We start from the raw sequence: 19,632 nt of genomic DNA, 5'->3' as shown, positions 1-19,632 counted from the left end.
CAACAACTACGTCGTCTGCATCGGCCTCCGTTCCCCCACGGGCTGCCAGTGCCACCCAGCACAGTGGTCCACCCAGACTGAGCCGGGCTGCCAAAGCCAAACGCCACCGCCGAGTAGCAAGGACAACAGCTTCCTCTCACAGCCGTTGCACCTACAAGGCATTGAAGGCACGCCTGCGCCGCAGTACCCTGATGGTGTCCCGCCTCCAGCAGGAGCTCCACCACTTTTCAAAGGAGTTGGAGGGGCTCCGCGTAGAGCACGCCTTGCTCCGCCCGGAGCATGATGCCCTGGGCCAAAAAGTTGACAGCATCCACCCATAGTGTCCCTTGCCCCTTTTTTAGAGACTTTTGGGGGGTGGGAATTGGGAGTTGGGTTTTTGGGGACTTTTGAAGGACAATCGTTGGGGTTAGGGAGGGTCTTGCGGGAGATTATTTTGTTAGGGATATAAATATACTTTTTCAAACTTTATCTGAGCATACCCGTTTCTTACTGCTTGCCTGGTGGGTGGGGGTTTAACAGTGACTTTGTTTTCCTGAAAGTTTAGTTCCATTTTCTTCCTTTAAGTGTAAATGCCCAAATGTTTTCAACACTAAGTGCCTCTCACAGACTAAGTGAAGTGAATCCAAGAGTCCTAGGACTTTAGTAGTACTACCTTCAGTCTCTCGTCTCTCGTACTAATACTCCATTATACCCCCAAACCACCAAACGCTTATCTTACCTGTAATTTGTGTTTGAAAGTAGGGCTAGACCCAGGGCTGGCTCCACGGGAAACAGCGAATAAGGTTGGCAATCTTGGTCGGATAAAATGTCCTCATAGCGGTGGTACTAGTGGTGTGACACAGTGGCAGTTGCATGCCTATGAAAAAAAAGAAAATGAAATCAGGTTTGTCCTCCTGAGCAATTCAACGGTACAACTGAGAATATAGCAGGTGACAGAAGTACAGTAGAACAGTGCCACATTGTAGCCTAACAAATGGTAAAGTATAACTACTAATTCGGTTGAAGTTCTTTCACATTAGCAATGGTTCTTTGTCAAGCAGAGTAAGAATATATCCTCGGATTTCTTCACCAGCCTGTTGCTATCACCTTATCCTCCCCAGCAAGTGTGTGGATTTATTGCTGTAATTTAGTCACACATCAATCAAAACCACACAGCCCGGGGGAAGAGGGTTAGGGTTTGAAAAATGGATGGGTACGGGGGTTTTTGGGAAAGGTTTTGGGAGACAAGAAAAAATAGCACAGCATAGACAAACAATTGTGAACATAAACAAATCTTTGGGTACAAACCTATCCATCAATCTTTGAAAGTGCATGCACTACTGCATGCATGTCAGTGAAAAGTAAGTAGTACATTCGACAACTGTGGAAGAAAGAATGCGACAGTACAGGGCCTGTGTGGAATTATTGATAACGATATTCAACATAAGGTCTCTGTAGCCAGATACCCGAGAGCCTTGCTGGTCACTATAAATCCATTCACAACAACACTCAATGGGGTTGGTCTGGAAGGTATAGTAGATAGAAAAGGAGAAATTGCTTTTTTTCTAGGTGTCCCCTCACTCACCAGGGTTGCCCCTTGGTGACATGCTTCATCATTGGGGCCATCCCAGTCCTCTACGGCCTGGGGCGTGCTGCGACTTGCGAATTACGTAGGAGCACTTACAAATGACTATGTGTGGTGCAGATGTGATAGTGGAGTGGACTAAGTGATGTGTTAAGGGATCAATTTAGAAGCAGAGAGAGATCCAAGAAATGCAGTCACAGTCAGAGAAAAAGGCAAGGGATACTGTATCTATGTGGTTGTAGTGGTCCTGTTGGAAGTGGTAAGTAAGTTGCCTGCAGAAAAAAAATCCTCCTATTAGCGGCACTCCTCCATTGCAGCCGACGCTTCGTCCATCGATGTTGGTCACCAGAAGACACCCTGTAAAAAAAAGCACAGCATAGACAAACAATTGAACATAAACAATTCTTTGGGTACAAACCTATCCATCAATCTTTGAAAGTGCATGCACTACTGCATGCATGTCAGTGAAAAGTAAGTAGTACATTCGACAACTGTGGAAGAAAGAATGCGACAGTACAGGGCCTGTGTGGAATTATTGATAACGATATTCAACATAAGGTCTCTGTAGCCAGATACCCGAGAGCCTTGCTGGTCACTATAAATCCATTCACAACAACACTCAGTGGGGTTGGTCTGGAAGGTATAGTAGATAGAAAAGGAGAAATTGCTTTTTTTCTAGGTGTCCCCTCACTCACCAGGGTTGCCCCTTGGTGACATGCTTCATCATTGGGGCCATCCCAGTCCTCTACGGCCTGGGGCGTGCTGCGACTTGCGAATTACGTAGGAGCACTTACAAATGACTATGTGTGGTGCAGATGTCATAGTGGAGTGGACTAAGTGATGTGTTAAGGGATCAATTTAGAAGCAGAGAGAGATCCAAGAAATGCAGTCACAGTCAGAGAAAAAGGCAAGGGATACTGTATCTATGTGGTTGTAGTGGTCCTGTTGGAAGTGGTAAGTAAGTTGCCTGCAGAAAAAAAATCCTCCTATTAGCGGCACTCCTCCATTTTAGCCGACGCTTCGTCCATCGATGTTGGTCACCAGAAGACACCCTGTAAAAAAAAGCACAGCATAGACAAACAATTGAACATAAACAATTCTTTGGGTACAAACCTATCCATCAATCTTTGAAAGTGCATGCACTACTGCATGCATGTCAGTGAAAAGTAAGTAGTACATTCGACAACTGTGGAAGAAAGAATGCGACAGTACAGGGCCTGTGTGGAATTATTGATAACGATATTCAACATAAGGTCTCTGTAGCCAGATACCCGAGAGCCTTGCTGGTCACTATAAATCCATTCACAACAACACTCAGTGGGGTTGGTCTGGAAGGTATAGTAGATAGAAAAGGAGAAATTGCTTTTTTTCTAGGTGTCCCCTCACTCACCAGGGTTGCCCCTTGGTGACATGCTTCATCATTGGGACCATCCCAGTCCTCTACGGCCTGGGGCGTGCTGCGACTTGCGAATTACGTAGGAGCACTTACAAATGACTATGTGTGGTGCAGATGTGATAGTGGAGTGGACTAAGTGATGTGTTAAGGGATCAATTTAGAAGCAGAGAGAGATCCAAGAAATGCAGTCACAGTCAGAGAAAAAGGCAAGGGATACTGTATCTATGTGGTTGTAGTGGTCCTGTTGGAAGTGGTAAGTAAGTTGCCTGCAGAAAAAAAATCCTCTTATTAGCGGCACTCCTCCATTGCAGCCGACGCTTCGTCCATCGATGTTGGTCACCAGAAGACACCCTGTCCACTGCCTGCCTGATGCTGAATTGTGGCTCGCTCCTGTGAAGCCTGACTCCATCCTTTTTTCCCCATTGCAGAGACTGAAACCCGGCCTGTAATTATTCAATGAAAAACAGGAAGTGATATAATATTACAACACCACTGATAAATAAATATAAGGTATGTAGGCTGTGGAGTGCAAAAAGTCACAATTTGATTTTCCTAGTAGACAGTACAATATTTTTGAAAGTGCGTACTCTGAGTCACCTTTTGAAGGATAAATAAGTATGGGCAAATTAATGTAGCGGATCTTGCCCCTCAAGCTAGGTGTACTGTAAACTGTATTTTAGAACAAAATTAGATCTTCCTAGCAGTGCTCCCACCCAGACCCTTACTAAAGCCAGTCGCAAAAATGTAGAAGACCCCCAATCAAATCTCAAGAAACGAGGCCTAGCAGAAAACTGGTGACAAAACTTACTTTGAAAGTAAAAGTAGGCCGAAGTACCCCCTTCCTAATTACCCCTTACCCACCGTGGATTGCATTCAAACCACTTGCAAGCAACCAAGCAAAAGTAGCCATAGCCAGCATCGCTCCAAGACTCGAAATCCCCCCACTCAAACACATGCAATAGAAATACTGCTAACCCTAACGAACCCTAAGTTAAGAATAGTGGCAAAGGCTTTCTTTAACTATGCCAAATCCCCCCTTTCCCACCATGGATTTTCTTCAAATGACTTGCAACCAAAATTACACATTCTCACAAGTGCTCTAAGACCCCAGAACTCAGTTGCAAAAATCTAGAACACCCCGAAACACATGCAATCCTGCTGCTAGGGCTAACCCTAACGAACCCTAAGTTACAAAAAGTGCCAAAAGGCTTTTCCGCGAGGATTTTGTCCCAACCACTTCTACCCGGTATTAGACCTTCCCAGGAATGCCCCAAGACCCGCCAACCCACCCGCCAAGAAGCATAACACCCCCAAACAGGCCAAAAGCAAAATCTCATACTTGCAATATTTCTCGGCCTTCGGTCCAAACGCGCTGCGTAGCTAGGCCATAAGTCGGGGTTGCCACGACGGATTTCCTGAAAAGCAAATGCAATCAAGATTAGAGTGTCCCAGCAGTGCTCCCAGACCACGAAACTCACCCACAAACACCAGGAAGCCCCCCAAACAGGCCCCCGAAAACGCTACATTGAGCAAAATGTCAGAAATAGCCAAAAAAAAATCGGCCTGGATTTTGTCCCAACCACTTCTACCCGGTATTAGACCTTCCCAGGAATGCTCCAAGACCTGCCAACCCACCCGCCAAGAAGCATAACACCCCCAAACAGGCCAAAAGCAAAATCTCATACTTGCAATATTTCTCGGCCTTCAGTCCAAACGCGCTGCGTAGCTAGGCCATAAGTCGGGGTTGCCACGACGGATTTCCTGAAAAGCAAATGCAATCAAGATTAGAGTGTCCCAGCAGTGCTCCCAGACCACGAAACTCACCCACAAACACCAGGAAGCCCCCCAAACAGGCCCCCGAAAACGCTACATTGAGCAAAATGTCAGAAATAGCCAAAAAAAAATCGGCCTGGATTTTGTCCCAACCACTTCTACCCGGTATTAGACCTTCCCAGGAATGCTCCAAGACCTGCCAACCCACCCGCCAAGAAGCATAACACCCCCAAACAGGCCAAAAGCAAAATCTCATACTTGCAATATTTCTCGGCCTTCAGTCCAAACGCGCTGCGTAGCTAGGCCATAAGTCGGGGTTGCCACGACGGATTTCCTGAAAAGCAAATGCAATCAAGATTAGAGTGTCCCAGCAGTGCTCCCAGACCACGAAACTCACCCGCAAACACCAGGAAGCCCCCCAAACAGGCCCCCGAAAACGCTACATTGAGCAAAATGTCAGAAATAGCCCAAAAAAAATCGGCCTGGATTTTGTCCCAACCACTTCTACCCGGTATTAGACCTTCCCAGGAATGCCCCAAGACCCGCCAACCCACCCGCCAAGAAGCATAACACCCCCAAACAGGCCAAAAGCAAAATCTCATACTTGCAATATTTCTCGGCCTTCGGTCCAAACGCGCTGCGTAGCTAGGCCATAAGTCGGGGTTGCCACGACGGATTTCCTGAAAAGCAAATGCAATCAAGATTAGAGTGTCCCAGCAATGCTCCCAGACCACGAAACTCACCCACAAACAGACGGAACCTTCCCTAAGAGCACCTAAAAGGCAAGCAAGTCATCAAAAACACAAAAAAAATTCTTCCTGGGATTTGGTCCAAACCACTTTTATCCGGTATTAGAGCTTCCCAACAATGGTCCCAGAGCCGTCAACTCACCTGCAAAGAGGTACAACAACACCCCCACAAGTGCTGAGTCTTTCTTCATTGGGCGTAAACCAGCCCTCTGGTTTGATGGAAATAGGAGTCTGGAGGAGGAGGATAGAGGAGCATGTTCTTCTGAAATTGTGAACCTGAGGAATGCAGACTGCGGCAACTTCAAATCAATTAGCAAACCAGTGAAGACAGTTCTGCTGATGGGCTTGATTTTGTGATTATCTGATTAAAGTTTGAAATATATTAACTGTGCACAACAAAGAAAGACAGACAGACAGGAATAAAAGTGAATAGGGACGAAAAAGAAAGTTATTGATTCGTTGTCTCATTTTCAGGGCTCGGTATCACGGTCCAGGAATAAGAATAAGGCTTCGTCATCATACTCTGCGAATTCAGGCAGGGTGAGCTCAGTGTCACCTGACAGAGTAGAAATTCCCTCATCTATGTTGCTGGCCACCTCCTCTTCATCCGGAACGCTTTCTCGTACTCTGAAATCTGGTGGTATGAGGTGCTGATTCATCTTGATCATTGTTAACCTCTCCACATTTTTGGGCGAGAGGCGGCTCCGTTTGGGAGTTACAATGCCACCAGCAGCACTGAAAACCCGTTCAGAAGACACGCTTGCGAGTGGGCAAGACAAGTAGTTTAAAGCCAGGTTGGTGAGCTGTGGCCACAATTCTTTTTTCCCATGCCAATACGCCAATGGGTCAGAATTAACATAGACCTCTGTTGAGTCATTCAGATAGTCCTTCACCATCGACTCAAGGTCCTCTTCCAAGGTTCCTCCACTTTGCTTAGCTCTTGCTGTGCCTCTGACCTTTTGAGAACCAAACCCACGCAGAGCTAGCCAATCCTCTTCAGCCTCCAATGTTTCTGTTGTGTCTCGTGCAGATGATCCGGTTGCCGGTGTCTTTAACGGCTGAGAGGTCACTTGTGCCACAGCCACAGGTGCAGAAGTGGATTGTTTTGACTGGGGATGGCCTGCTGATGTACTGCCATTTCCTTCAATTTCCAGCCGTTCTCTTTCAAACCTCTTGGCTGACAAGGCTAGCCAACGTTTGTACTTTGGAACATGTTGATCATCAAAAGTAAAGAATGCTTGGCCTGCCAGCGCCTTTTTGTAGCGTGGATCCAGAATAGTAGCACAAATGTAATGCTCTTCTGAGTGGATCTTTTTAAGACGTTCATCACCTTGTAGGAGCTCTAATAATTGCTCAGCCAGAAGCAAAGAGTCTTGGTTTTTGTCATCTTTTTCAAACACAAAACACACCTCCTTCAGTTGGTCCTCCAGCATGTACAACAATGGGATAGCTTTTCCCAAATTAGAGTCCTCCTTGCTGACTGCACGCGTGAAGAACTCAAAAGGACGAAGCATGCGTGTCAGGCTTTGAACTATGTTCCATTGCGGCCCACCCATCCTCAGCTCCTCTGTACCCTCTGTAAGGAAATATTGATCGAGTTCCATATACTGCTCATACAGACGCTCAAGCATGTAGAAGGTTGAGTTCCAACGTGTTACCACCTCCTGGATGAGTGCTTTCACTGGCATTTTATGTTGATATAGCAGGCTCCTCAGCTGCTTCCGGGCCTTAAAAGAATGGCTGAAATGCTTGCACATTTTTCGGCAGGTGTCCAATACACTGTACGCTGCACTGGCTTTATTAGCCAAGAATTTTTGGACAACCAGGTTTATACAGTGCGCCAAACACGGCACTCTGAAATAGTAACCGTCCCTCATGGCCTTAACTATATTGGCGCCATTGTCCGTGGAAACATAACCAACCCGGCGTTTTAGTGGGGACAGCCAGTTAAGGACCTTTGTGTTAAAGACATCCAAAATGTTTTCTGCTGTGTGACGTTTCTCCAAACCAAACATGGCTATTGTTGCATGTTTCCGAGCAGCTTTAAAAACAATGTCCGTGTCAACACCTGCGTTTAGCTTTGCTTTAGCCCCTGAAAAAGAGACCCAGTGTGCAGTGATGCACATGTAATCAGCGCCTGCGCCACTGGTCCACATGTCTGTTGTCAGATGTATAGTGTGAACAGCACTCTTCTGCAAAGCTGCCCCAATCACCTTCAGAACATCTTCATGTAGTGCTGGAACCGCAACTCGGGCAAAATAGAACCGGCTAGGAACCTTCCATTTAGGGCAGAGCGCTGCCACTAATTCTAGAAAACCAACCCCTTCTACAAAAGAAAAAGGGAGAAGGTCCAGAGCTAGCATTTTAGCCAGCTTATTGTTATACAGACGCGTCAGTGGGTGGTTGCGTTCATATTGCGTTTCTGTAAACAACATCTTTTTAATGTTGCCCTGGACCAAGGATTTACGGGATGATGATGATATCTTCGACCCAGTTACGCTCGCTGATGAACTTTTCCGCATTGATGTCTCACTCTCTCCCACACTCTTAGTGTGCCTCACATGGGGTGTGCTGCTGACAGGGGTACTGGGTGTAAGTGAAGTGTTTGAATCGTCTTCTTCCTCCTCGTCATCATCAGATGAAAAATCAACGCTTTCATTACGTGCAATTCTGGCTTGCATAAACGCCTCTAGGTGCGGAAACCATTGGACAGGGTGCGCTCTCTTAAGATGACCTCTCTGGCCTCCGGTACCATAGTTAGAACCAAGCTTACCACGACCAACTCGAACCTTACAAAGGCTACAAATGGCTACGTTTTCCATTTTTGGGCAAACACTAAAGAAGTCCCAAACTGGAGACTTGAAATGTCTTTGGGGGCCGGAGGAGGCGGCGATACTGGTGGTGGTGGTCCTGCTGCTAATGCCAGATGAAGTGGAGGATGTGGATTGCCGAACTTCAGTACGTTTTGCACTTTCACCACCACGAATTGAGGTCGAGGTGGGTACCTTCTTGCGAGGAAGAAATATGGAAGCGGTAGGTTTTGGTGTACTACTTAACTCCAAATCTAATGATTCCATTTCCATTGCCTCCTCGTCGACATCATCATCACGCTCAGCAGCTTCTCGGGATAGGGTCAAAATGTCTCTTTGCTGCATGCCCGGTGGGGCTGCAGTGACCATTGTGATGACTGGCTCGTCGTCATCGTGAGAGGCTTCATCACCAGCAGTGTCTGTCACTTTTTGTTGAGCCTCATCACACTCCATAGGTATGAGTTTTTCGACGACCTTCCTTTTACGCTTAGGTACCGGCGTCAGATCATGGTGTGCCTCACTGTCAGACCGCAGTTGTGGTTCCCAAGCTGGATCTGTATCATCAGAAGGAGGTGGGCTTGAAGAAGATGTAGACACCCCCCTTGATCTTTTCCTTGCTAGGGATGTGGAAGACAATGAATGATCATCAGGAGGAGTGGCTTCCAATGATACCTCGGCTTCATTGTCGATTTCCTGATGTGCCCCTACTTCGGGAGGAACAACTATTGTGGGCACTTGTGAACCTCCATGCACCTTTGCTTGTGCATCTCCTTTTGCTGCCTCTCCTTCCACATGTACTTGGGCGTGTACTTGCACATGGTGTTGTTGTTGCGGCTGTGGTTGTTCAACACTTGTCAGATGAGTTACAACAACCTGTGTTGATTCAGGGACATTGCTGCTACTTTCTTGCGATGAGCCAACATCACTGGTCGATGGTGATTGGAGAAGTACACTGACTGCCTCTGAAGCACTCAAGGGCTTTGACTTAAGTTGGCGTGGTGGTGGAGGCACTGAACCCAATGGAGCAGGGGTGCTGCCCCCAGCTTGGTCCCCAGCAGATCCTGCTGCTGCAGGCGTACTTTTTTTTTTCTCCCAAAAAACGTGGCGGGTGGCACACCAGCCTCCTTGGTAACTTGCTTCTTCTGCTCCTTACTAGCAACTTTCTTGCTAGAGGAGCTACGGAGACCTTTTTTTGGGGCCATCTTCTTCAGAGCAGGTCAGACAGCAGGCCGCAGTTGCACGAATTGTAGAGTTGTCTGAGGCCAGACGTGACGTCGCGTGACGTTATGCTGCACACACACACCGCTGCAGGACTTCTTCCTGGCACTGGTGGTTCTCTTGAGTCTTGTGCACCTAAAAACAATGGAAGACAGAGGAACATCAGTTCAGTTATACAGCACAAAAAAATCGAAAAACACTGCAAAATCAGCACAATCCCAATCCATCCATGCCCTCCATAATGTTTAAATTCAAGACAACCCACAGAAAGACTAGGCCCATGCAAGACTCACTACCCCTGGGCATAAATAAAGGTTGAAAAGTAGGCAAAATGGTTGCAGGCCTAACAACAAAGCCTGCATTCAAAATGGCCACTTGCCTGCCAGCACATGGCCAGTGCCTGTAGCTGCACTCAAAATGGCCACCAGCCACATGGCCTGTCCCTCCCCATGAACACCCCCAAAAATCGAAAAACACTGCAAAATCAGCACAATCCCATTCCATCCATGCCCTCCATGATGTTTAAGTTCAAGACAGCCCACAGAAAGACTAGGCCCATGCTAGACTCAAATACCCCTGGTGAAAAGGCCACAAGTACAGGCCCAAAAAACGAAAATCACTGAAAAATCAGCACAATCCCATTCCATCCATGGCCTCCATGATGTTTAAATTCAAGACAACCCACAGAAAGACTAGGCCCATGCAAGACTCACTACCCCTGGGCATAAATAAAGGTTGAAAAGTAGGCAAAATGGTTGCAGGCCTAACAACAAAGCCTGCATTCAAAATGGCCACTTGCCTGCCAGCACATGGCCAGTGCCTGTAGCTGCACTCAAAATGGCCACCAGCCACATGGCCTGTCCCTCCCCATGAACACCCCCAAAAATCGAAAAACACTGCAAAATCAGCACAATCCCATTCCATCCATGCCCTCCATGATGTTTAAGTTCAAGACAGCCCACAGAAAGACTAGGCCCATGCTAGACTCAAATGCCCCTGGTGAAAAGGCCACAAGTACAGGCCCAAAAAATGAAAATCACTGAAAAATAAGCACAATCCCATTCCATCCATGGCCTCCATGATGTTTAAATTCAAGACAACCCACAGAAAGACTAGGCCCATGCAAGACTCACTACCACTGGGCATAAATAAAGGTTGAAAAGTAGGCAAAATGGTTGCTGGCCTAACAACAAAGCCTGCATTCAAAATGGCCACTTGCCTGCCAGCACATGGCCAGTGCCTGTAGCTGCACTCAAAATGGCCACCAGCTACATGGCCTGTCCCTCCCCATGAACACCCCCAAAAATCGAAAAACACTGCAAAATCAGCACAATCCCATTCCATCCATGGCCTCCATGATGTTTAAATTCAAGACAACCCACAGAAAGACTAGGCCCATGCAAGACTCACTACCCCTGGGCATAAATAAAGGTTGAAAAGTAGGCAAAATGGTTGCAGGCCTAACAACAAAGCCTGCATTCAAAATGGCCACTTGCCTGCCAGCACATGGCCAGTGCCTGTAGCTGCACTCAAAATGGCCACCAGCCACATGGCCTGTCCCTCCCCATGAACACCCCCAAAAATCGAAAAACACGGCAAAATCAGCACAATCCCATTCCATCCATGGCCTCCATGATGTTTAAGTTCAAGACAGCCCACAGAAAGACTAGGCCCATGCTAGACTCAAATACCCCTGGTGAAAAGGCCACAAGTACAGGCCCAAAAAACGAAAATCACTGAAAAATCAGCACAATCCCATTCCATCCATGGCCTCCATGATGTTTAAATTCAAGACAACCCACAGAAAGACTAGGCCCATGCAAGACTCACTACCCCTGGGCATAAATAAAGGTTGAAAAGTAGGCAAAATGGTTGCAGGCCTAACAACAAAGCCTGCATTCAAAATGGCCACTTGCCTGCCAGCACATGGCCAGTGCCTGTAGCTGCACTCAAAATGGCCACCAGCCACATGGCCTGTCCCTCCCCATGAACACCCCCAAAAATCGAAAAACACTGCAAAATCAGCACAATCCCATTCCATCCATGCCATCCATGATGTTTAAGTTCAAACTAGCCCACAGAAAGACTAGGCCCATGCTAGACTCAAATACCCCTGGTGAAAAGGCCACAAGTACAGCCCCAAAAAACGAAAATGACTGAAAAATCAGCACAATCCCAATCCATCCATGCCCTCCATGATGTTTAAATTCAAGACAACCTACAGAAAGACTAGGCCCATGCTAGACTCAAATACCCCTGGTGAAAAGGCCACAAGTACAGCCCCAAAAAACGAAAATCACTGAAAAATCAGCACAATCCCAATCCATCCATGGCCTCCATGATGTTTAAGTTCAAGACAACCCACAGAAAGACTCAGTCCACCCACCACTGAGTACCCCTGGGCAAAAGGCCCCAAAACAGCCCAAAAATCGAAAATTCCAAAATTTTAGTTGCAGCAACTGTAATGCCCCAAACAAACTTACTTGTAAAATTTCTAATCCAACAGTGATCCAAAGAAAGTCAAAAAGGCCTCAAATCCAAATATCCAGCAGCATCCACAAAAAGTAATCCTTCCAGCTCCAGATCCAAATGAAAAGTGACCAGGAGATGGACAAAGCACTGGGAGGAGCCTGCTGAACAGGAACAGGAAGTTGAAGACTGTGGGGCACTTCCTTCCTCCCACCCCCCTCCCCCCCACCCCAAAATGGACTCCTCGCTAAAAAAGTGCAGGCAAATGTCAACCTAAGGAGTTATTCAGATAAAAATCATCATTTCTAGAAGGTTTATGCTGCTTGCTGGTGGATTTCTTGTGCAGAATTGCAAATTTTATATTTTCGCTCGCCGCATCTCAAATCTCGCAATTGCGAAGTACCGCGAGACGTGATCTCGCCGTACTCGCGTTGACAAACTCTCGCTGGCAATCCGCGATGACGTTGCGCGCTCGCCAATTCCCGCGGGATCACACAGCAAGATCCAAAATGGCGCAGCACTCGCAAACTATCGAGAAAAACAACCCGGCAAACGATGATAAACGCCGCTCGCCGCAAAAATTGTATCACCAACGCCGCGCGCCGCAAAAAAAATCCGCTGCGTGCGAATTTGCGGATTTTGCGGGAAATTCGCAAATCTCGCGGATTGCGAATTTCCCAAAAATCCGCAAAATCCGCGAGCGAAACGGATTTTCCGCCCATGCTTACTCACAATGCACAAGGAGTCATGGGTTTGCGTGCCCTCTTCCTAAAACTGGAACGCCTGGAAAAGCAAGAGTCACACTTCAGCAGTATGTTGATAATAAAAAAAAAACCCAGAGGCTTGCGTATTTTATTCTTCCCAACTTTTGTTGATCTTAGTGAAGATTTACTGAAGTTTGATGCAAATACTGACCAGGCATGCAATAGACAAAGGAACCAAGCTGTTATCAGAAATTGAGGAAGTAGAAAAAGAAATAAAAACAATAGAGGCTAAGGACTTGGTTGAGAAAAATTATGATATTTTGAAAAAAGTAATAGATAACCATCAGCAATACCTAAAAGATAAGAAGATGAGAACGATAAAACATGACAACAGAGACTACAGTGAAAATGGTATCTATACCTTTGCTAAAAATTACGACACAGTACAAATTCCTGAGGACAGAAAAGAGGGAGAGATGAGATAGATGATACACGCTCAGCAAGCAGTATCTCGATCTCATCACAGAGCAGTGGTGCTTCAAGCAGCAATCAGAATGAGAACCCTTGAGGGGAAGGAAAATCATAATTTCAGAAAGAACTGGCCAAGCTGAGAATCAACAGCAAAGAACGGAAAAAGCAAAACCGAAAATCAGGAGAGTTGTGAGCAGTTACCAAAGGAAATGTAACGGCAGGTCAAGTGGACAGACAGGGGATGTTGACAAGATCAAAGAAGACTTAAAGGTTGACATTACTACAGATGAGGGAGATGTAAGGCTTCTGTGTAACACCGACTCTTGTAATGAGTTAGAAATAAACAATATATCCAAAAGATCAATTGATAATGATGAAGTGAAACTACTGAATAAAGAATTGGGCTTTTGCTCAACACAAAATGATGATTTAGTTGAGGTACACATTGATTGGTTCAAATTGGTTAGAACTTTGAAATTAAAAGATTATTTCCACGACTGATTGTCTGAAGTCATTACATCCACAGAAGGTCCATCAACCATCCCTCACATCATTGCAGACATTTGAAATATCCAGTGTCTCTTGTCAATTCAGGTTAATGATGATATTGATATAACATCAGTCCTACACATTGTAGAGAACTTTACTATAGACAGTGGGCTGCGGCCTAAATCTAAATGTGTTCCTGCTAACTCATACCATCAGAATATAGATGTCTCCCATGATAAGGTAACTGAAGATCAGTACAAACTTGAGTCCTACTATATTTGCCACACAACCTATCAAACCTGTCCAAGAATGAGAAGCAAGCCTTGAGTAGACTTCAGAGCGATGGTAGCATAGTTGTTAGAAAAGCGGATAAAGGAAGTAACATAGTCATAATGGACAAAGTAGATTATATGACCAGCAACGTTATAACGGAAAACTATGGTAGCGCATACACTGCCTTAGTAAGTCAGGTGGACAGATGGACTCGACTTCCCCTATCACTTGCAGGCCGCATCGCTGTGATAAAAATGGTCGTTCTTCCATGTTTTTTGTACCTATTTTGCAACATTCCAGTTAAGCTGGTCAAACATTTCTTCTCTATGCTCAGATCACAACTTCTTTCACTAGTTTGGGGTTGCAAGCAGGCAAGGGTCGGTTGGGCCACGCTCACACTTCCATTTACGCGGGGGGTTTGGGGCACAAGATCTATACATTTATTATTTACGCGCACAGGCTCAACACACCTAATGTTGATTCAAGCCACACGCTTTCACCCCGCACGTCACAGTGGAGGATGGTGACGCATATCTGACACCACTGTCAGGAATTATCACATACTCACATTGGGGAACCGCCCATTTAGAAATAAACACCATCAACACCACAGTGGCAACATGGCAGGCGATCGGCAAATTGGTAGATAAAACCCCTCTATTTGCACCAGCTTTGCCGCTGGCAGGACATGCTGCGCTATCGGTCACATGTGAGTCTGGTCAACTGAAGCCGTTGAGCAAGGTGGGGATAACACACATGCAGGATCTCTTCCCAGATGGCACATACTTGGATGATGATGACATGGGATATTTTGCTAATCCTACCCCACTTTTCCTATACACTAGATATCGATTACAGAGGGCTATTAAAAGCCACTACCCGTCCTTTCCTTCTGAATCTCTACAGTTACTGATAGTAGCCCTCTCAAAAAAAAACTGATTACTAAATTGTATAGGTCAGTGCAGGAGGAGCAGGTTCGGAGGAAAGATAATAGTCTGGAAAGATGGAATACTGTATTAGACCCCCACATCACACCGAATGACTGGGAGCATATATGCATGTTGACGGGTAGATTATCTCCGAATGGTAACTTGCGAATTTTAAGTTTTAAGTTCCTCCACCAAATGTATCATACACCGGTCAAACTACACAAAATGGGGTTGCGGGACTCGGCTCAGTGCAGGAGGTGTGGACATGGAGAGGCTGACTTTCTCCATCTTGCTTGGGGCTGTAGATCAGTTTTACAATTCTGGGAGGAGGTGATCAGTAGATTAGGTACTATGACGGGGACCCTACTCCTGTGCACACCTCTTGTATGTCTACTTCATCATGTGCCCACACTGAGGGGCGTGCAGGCTAGATTTAGATAGCCTTGTTACTTGCAAAGAGACATGTAGCGATTGCATGGGACAGTAAGCTTACTCCTAAAACTGATATATGTGTCAAAAGACTTAGTCTACTATCAGGAAACCTTAGAACTATATGCTGAAGAACTGCCTGCAACATCTCGCCCTAAGAACATATGGGAGCCTTTGTGACAATACCTGCTACAACACGCACAAAGACTCGACACATCGCCCTCAGTCAGTACCGTATTGCTGTCTGTATGTGTGAAATGAGACCATCTAAAGTACGAGCTAGGATACAGCCTGTCTTTCTATTTATAATTTCACCTATAGATCATGTACAATAGAGTTCCAGCTGTCAACCTGTGCATGTTGTGTTTTGTCTTTCTTGTATTACTTCACTGTCTGCTTTGAGACATGTATTAGATTGTTCTAGTTATAGTGCTTTCAGTCTGCACATGCTATAAAATCTTAATAAAGAAAATTGTAAAAAGTATATTATATGAGTGAAATAAATCGTCAATTGAAAGACACCTCATGTTATCTGCCTTTGACAGGAAATCCCATTGGTGAACTGACATACCTAATTCATTAAAACTCAGCGCATGGACGTATATCTGCCTTTTGAGTGAATCAGAATATAAATTCCTGAAAGTAGGCCAATCCAGATATCCTTGCATATATGTGCTACCCAAAGTACATAAAAAGGCTCCATTTCTACCAGGAATACCTTTTATTATTTCATGGATGGGTTCACCCACTGAAAAAATGTCAGAATTTGTGGGTACTAAATTGCAAAAGTTTAGCGTTAACTTACCCTCATACATAAGAGATAGTAAGTATGTACTGCTGAAATTCAATACATTTGGATGGTCCGATGACTTTTACTTTGTCACATTTGATGTGGTGAGTTTATATACCTGTATTAAGAACAAATTTGGTTTAATGGCAGCACGCTGCTACCTAGAAAGAGAGGGAGCAGACCAATATGAACACAACAATATGATAATGGAGATGATGGAATTAATTCTAACCAAGACTTTTTTTCTTCATAATGGACAGTGATACCATCAAATTTGTGGAACGGCCATGGGCACCAGGTTTGCTCCCTCTTATGCCTGCCATTTCATGGGGTGGTATGAGAGTGGGCATGCCTGGAGCCAAAATATTCCCCCTGGACCAAACACATTGTGTTCTGGGGAGGTACATCGATGATATCATCTGCCTATGGTCGGGATCCAATGAAGCACTTCAGGATTATTTGTTGTTTCTAAATGATAATCCATACAATGTGAGATGAACAATGAATCATCACAAGGAGGGCATAGACTTCCTCGATCTTCACTTCTAGGTGAAAAACAGACTAGTCCAGAGTACACTATTTTGCAATGAAATGGCCGGCAATGGTGTACTGCATGCTTAAGTGGAGATGGTAAGAATAAAAAGGAACTGTACAGAAGATACTATCTTCAAGGATAAAATTGCAGATACAATAGCCCGGTTCCTCAAGAGGGGCTACAAAATGAGAGAGTTTAAAAATGCAGAAACCAGTGTACTGCAGATAAACAGAGAAGCAACACTTGAGGTTTAAGAGAGGTTGAGGTTTAAGAGAGCACTAAAAGAGGTAACACGCCTGACAAGGCGCTAAGATTTATCTCTAAATATATAACATACAGTGACAAAATTTTTAAAATTCTAAAATAATTTGGCACATTTTGCTTGAAGTTCCAAACTTGAATAAAGTATTAACGAAAAAACCCTCAGTCACATATAGAAGGGCTTACCCTAAAAAAAAACTATGCCCGAGCTATGTGACATCAACTAGAGCAGTTGGGACGTGGTTACCCCCAAAACCTGAAGATTTCTACACCTATGACGCTAACAATATATGTCCCTTTGGTAAGAACAAAACAAAAGAATTTGCATACAACAAAACCAAACACTATAAAATCAATGAACTCATTAATTGCAATACTAAATTCGTGATTTATGTGCTTGGCTCCATCATGTGAGAATTCAGGAACCCGGTAGAGCATTAGTCAGTGATGACACCAGGCACCCCATGGCAGAACACTATAGACAAACTCATCCATCTAATTCCACATTTTGGTTCCTTGGGATTGAGCATGTAATGGCACATAAGAGACAGGGGATAGGGAGCTCTCCCTCCGACATCAGGAAATAAAGTGAATTTGCAGATTGTGGGCAATAACCTGTGGTCACAACACTGACAATGAGTTTCATGATTGTTTTTAATTATTGATGTGTACACGAGTTCTCACAATCACTTGATAGTCGTGTCAGCTCTCCATCAGTGGAGCAAATTTGTATATGTGCATTCATTGTTACATTATGCATTTGAATATGATGATCCACTGAGCCCAAACACACAGTAAACTGTTCCTTTTGTGTAGCTTCTCTGAACTAGTAAACACACTGATTTTCATAAGTCTACTATGCATTCGAACCAAACGGTCAACAGAGCTCAAATGACTAGTTAATGGTAACTTCTTTAGGGTTCTCTTGCCAGCTTGCAAGCTGATTGTCTTTTTGGAGGTGGTGAAAATGCTTGTTGATGAATGGATGAATCTTAAGGATAAATGTTAATGTCTGCAAAAAAACTTGCAAGCTGGCAAGAGAACCATAAAGAAGTAACCATTAACTAGTCTTGAAAAGTAGCAACGACTCCCTTCATTATATAATTCCTCGCTTTTTCTCCTGTCTCTCCCTTATGTGTCTTTTCACCCCCTTTTACCTCAGAAACATATAGGAGATTATAATAAGGAAGTATTAATGTTCCCACAGTTTGTCGTAGTTTATAGACAGAATTACATTTTATTGTTCAGATTTTTATGGTATATCGATGCGGAGAAGAGCTTTGTAAGGAGCATAGGAATGTATATTGCCCTTTAGCTAACTTAGTTAATATATGAACTGAATGAGACTATCCCACCTTGGATTAATGTTGACCATTAGGTTGGGTTATATATCAGTCTCCGGGTCATTTCAGTAATAGCCACAAACTGTAGCTCCATCATAGAAACTCCCTTTTAAGGAATAGTCTTATACTTTGAAGTTTCCGACCTGCAGCCATATATACAATGTGGGCTGTGAGTTGATTTATTCTTTTTCCCATTTTTGCACCAGTAACCTGGTTTTAAAACTCAATTGTGGAAGGTTTTGTTTGCAGTGACCTGATGCAGGGTTCATTAGTAGGTTCATAGATACTTGCACTAACCTGCGTACATGACAGCGTCATTTGTTAACTAACGCTTGTGCTTTATTCATGAGTAACTGATAGGGAGATCCGCGGTGACGTAATGTTCGGGAATATAATGTTTGTATGTAAATTCATGACTCCATATACAGGATCAGATTAGTTTCGATGCACGTTCATGCCATGGATAACATTATCTGTGCTACTCAAAGATGGCTAATACCTTTACATCTGTCAATGCATGAATCTATATACATGCAGCTTCTGGATAGTATTATTCACAATGACTGGATTTTGGGTTTATTAATATTTTTGTACATATTTGCTAGAACTTGCATACGCGACGTTGTTGTTTTCGCTTGTATTTAATATCATTACCATCGCCAATGCGCACATCTATATACTGGACTGTGTTGGTGTCATTTAAGTTTGTACATATGACACGACTTTCTGTACCATTTAAAGATGGCTGACATTAGTACTTCCACACAGCAAACTTTTGAGTGTTGTAACTGACCAGGCGTCGGGTGACACGCAACATCACACGCCATTACCTGTTGACACCTACGGGTATTTAGACTGTGGCGAAGACAAGGGTTTTTAACCCCTTTGGTGCTCATGATGGAGCGGTTCCGTTATGAGCCACGGTGGACGTGGTCTCATGATGGTCTCCATCATGGCACCCACCCATGGGGGAAGCACTTGCGCTCCCCCATGGGCTGCCCATCTAGCTCCCACAAAGGGTGATGGCAGCGGAAGAGTTTCCGCTGCCACCCCCGACCCCCACCAGGCAATCCCATGACATCAGCATGCACAGCACGCACCAAAGTCATCAATCAATCAATCATTTGTAAAGCCCACTACATACCCGCAAGGGTCTCAAGGCGCTGGGGGGGCGCTAATGATCAAACAGCCAGGTCTTGAGTATCCTCCTGAAGGTCAGCAGGTCTTGGGTCTGTCGTAGGCTCAGTGGGAGGGTGTTCCATGTCTTGGCAGCGAGGTGGGAGAAGGATCTCCCATCGGGGGTTGTTCTTCGGATGCGCGGGACGGTGGCGAGTGAGAGGTCGGCGGAGCGTAGCTGGTGGTTGGGAATGTAGAAGGAGAGCCGTCTGTTGAGGTAGGCTTGGCCGGTCTTGTGGAGTGCCTTGTGTGT

This window comes from Lissotriton vulgaris, chromosome 3_1 (assembly GCF_964263255.1).
Source record: "Lissotriton vulgaris chromosome 3_1, aLisVul1.2, whole genome shotgun sequence".
NCBI classification, from domain to species: domain Eukaryota; kingdom Metazoa; phylum Chordata; class Amphibia; order Caudata; family Salamandridae; genus Lissotriton; species Lissotriton vulgaris.
This window is presented reverse-complemented; position numbering follows the sequence as displayed.